General features: G+C 56.6%; 1 non-coding gene across 1 annotated transcript in view; it reads left to right on the top strand.

The window, feature by feature from the left end:
* Positions 1-2103: 2103 nt before the first annotated feature.
* The window catches only part of LOC126134075 (small subunit ribosomal RNA), a 1909-nt gene continuing 1512 nt past the window's right edge, over positions 2104-2500 (top strand). Inside the window, exon 1 of the ribosomal RNA XR_007527592.1 lies at positions 2104-2500. This exon is cut by the window's right edge and continues 1512 nt beyond it. This is a non-coding gene — a ribosomal RNA (small subunit ribosomal RNA).

Genomic DNA, 2500 nt, shown 5'->3' on the forward strand with positions numbered 1-2500 from the left:
ACGTTGTGGCTTAACCTAACCCACGTTGTGGCTTAACCTAACCCACGTTGTGGCTTAACCTAACCCACGTTGTGGCTTAACCTAACCCACGTTGTGGCTTAACCTAACCCACGTTGTGGCTTAACCTAACCCACGTTGTGGCTTAACCTAACCCACGTTGTGGCTTAACCTAACCCACGTTGTGGCTTAACCTAACCCACGTTGTGGCTTAACCTAACCCACGTTGTGGCTTAACCTAACCCACGTTGTGGCTTAACCTAACCCACGTTGTGGCTTAACCTAACCCACGTTGTGGCTTAACCTAACCCACGTTGTGGCTTAACCTAACCCACGTTGTGGCTTAACCTAACCCACGTTGTGGCTTAACCTAACCCACGTTGTGGCTTAACCTAACCCACGTTGTGGCTTAACCTAACCCACGTTGTGGCTTAACCTAACCCACGTTGTGCCTTAACCTAACCCACGTTGTGCCTTAACCTAACCCACGTTGTGCCTTAACCTAACCCACGTTGTGCCTTAACCTAACCCACGTTGTGCCTTAACCTAACCCACGTTGTGGCTTAACCTAACCCACGTTGTGGCTTAACCTAACCCACGTTGTGCCTTAACCTAACCCACGTTGTGCCTTAACCTAACCCACGTTGTGCCTTAACCTAACCCACGTTGTGCCTTAACCTAACCCACGTTGTGCCTTACCCTGCTCTGTAATTGGCATATGACACGTTACATTAATGTATTGTTGTCCAACCGCAACCGGCTCAGAATGTTGTGTACACAGCTATGTGTCATCTCCCCATAACAGCTGCATTGCAGTGTGGTACGCCATAGAGACGTGTGGGAGTAATGGACGCAGTGGATGGCGATCAGCATGAGCCGTCTGTTCATGTAGTGGCGCGTGTATGCAGACGTAGTAGTCTCTTCTCACACAATGTGATAGCACGGTGCCCCGCGTTCCACATCTGCGACATGCTACAGAGGCCGGTTGACAGTTGGTCGCGCAATGGAGATCGCATATGTACGGGGGCACCTTCCACGTGCCCTCTAGTCGGGCACATTTTGTTGCGTGGATGTGAGCGAATGTAGTGTGTCTTGACACCTGACAGGCAGGCATGCAATAATAGTTGACTTTGCAAACGGGGATGGACGTGTACGTTTACTGGTGACGTTACGCAAATGAACAACTGGTAACCCGTTGTGGTGCGGTTGATCTTGCTGGAGGTACATCTGTGAGGGCAACGATCGGTACAGCTACGAAGCGGTCCCCACCATACCAACGAACGTGAATGTGAATCTGGGTGTGAAGCGATACGCGGCTGTGGGTGGGTGGGACTGTCCCCGGCCGGTGAGGGGGGGCCGCCCGGCGTGCTGGCCGCGCGGTGCGTGGGCGCACGCGCTACAGCCGGCTGGTGGGGGCGCCCAGTGGCAGGCGCGCCGGCCGACGGACGCGGCAGGCGGCGCAGCTGCGCGCCGGGGCACCCTGCGCGCGGCGCCGTGCAGCCAAAGTGGGTCCTCGCGGACCCGGTGCGAAGCGCGGTGGACATCTGCAGTGTGCTGGTCCGATTGAGGACTGTGTGCGTTGAGGATGCGCCGCCGCCCGGCACTCGGCGCCGCGACGCCGTCTGCTGCTCGGTCGCCCCAGCGGTTCTCGCTGGTGGTTTGTATCGCAGTTGTGCGGACGTGTTGGCACGTGCGCTGTGCTGGGAGAGTTCGCTTCGGCACCCACGTGGGGCCTTTGCCCTTCTGTGGCGCTGGCGTTGGAGCTGCCGGTCACCGTAGGTGGCGCGTGTTGTCTCCCGCCGGCAATGCCACGACAGCACGCTCCCGGGCCTCTGTCGGCAGCGGCAAGCTCAGTTGGGAGCACGGGTGGTCGCACCTAAAGCGTCTACTCGCCTAACTCCGGGCGATTGCGCCTCTCTCGAACCCGACCAAGTACTTAGGACGGCGCTGCGCGCCGCCGGGACCTGAGAGGGTTTCGAGGTGTATTGTGCAGGGGAGCCCAGCCTCCTCCTGTTTGCAGAATAATTGAGCGGACGCTTGCGTGTTCGCGCGGGCCCCCGGGACACACTCCCGGGCGGCCGGCTGCTCAGCTCTAGTTGACGCAGCTCCCTGGTTGATCCTGCCAGTAGTCATATGCTTGTCTCAAAGATTAAGCCATGCATGTCTCAGTACAAGCCGCATTAAGGTGAAACCGCGAATGGCTCATTAAATCAGTTATGGTTCCTTAGATCGTACCCACGTTACTTGGATAACTGTGGTAATTCTAGAGCTAATACATGCAAACAGAGTCCCGACCAGAGATGGAAGGGACGCTTTTATTAGATCAAAACCAATCGGTCGGCTCGTCCGGTCCGTTTGCCTTGGTGACTCTGAATAACTTTGGGCTGATCGCACGGTCCTCGTACCGGCGACGCATCTTTCAAATGTCTGCCTTATCAACTGTCGATGGTAGGTTCTGCGCCTACCATGGTTGTAACGGGTAACGGGGAATCAGGGTTCGATT

The sequence above is a fragment of the Schistocerca cancellata genome, unplaced genomic scaffold, assembly GCF_023864275.1.
Source record: "Schistocerca cancellata isolate TAMUIC-IGC-003103 unplaced genomic scaffold, iqSchCanc2.1 HiC_scaffold_598, whole genome shotgun sequence".
NCBI classification, from domain to species: domain Eukaryota; kingdom Metazoa; phylum Arthropoda; class Insecta; order Orthoptera; family Acrididae; genus Schistocerca; species Schistocerca cancellata.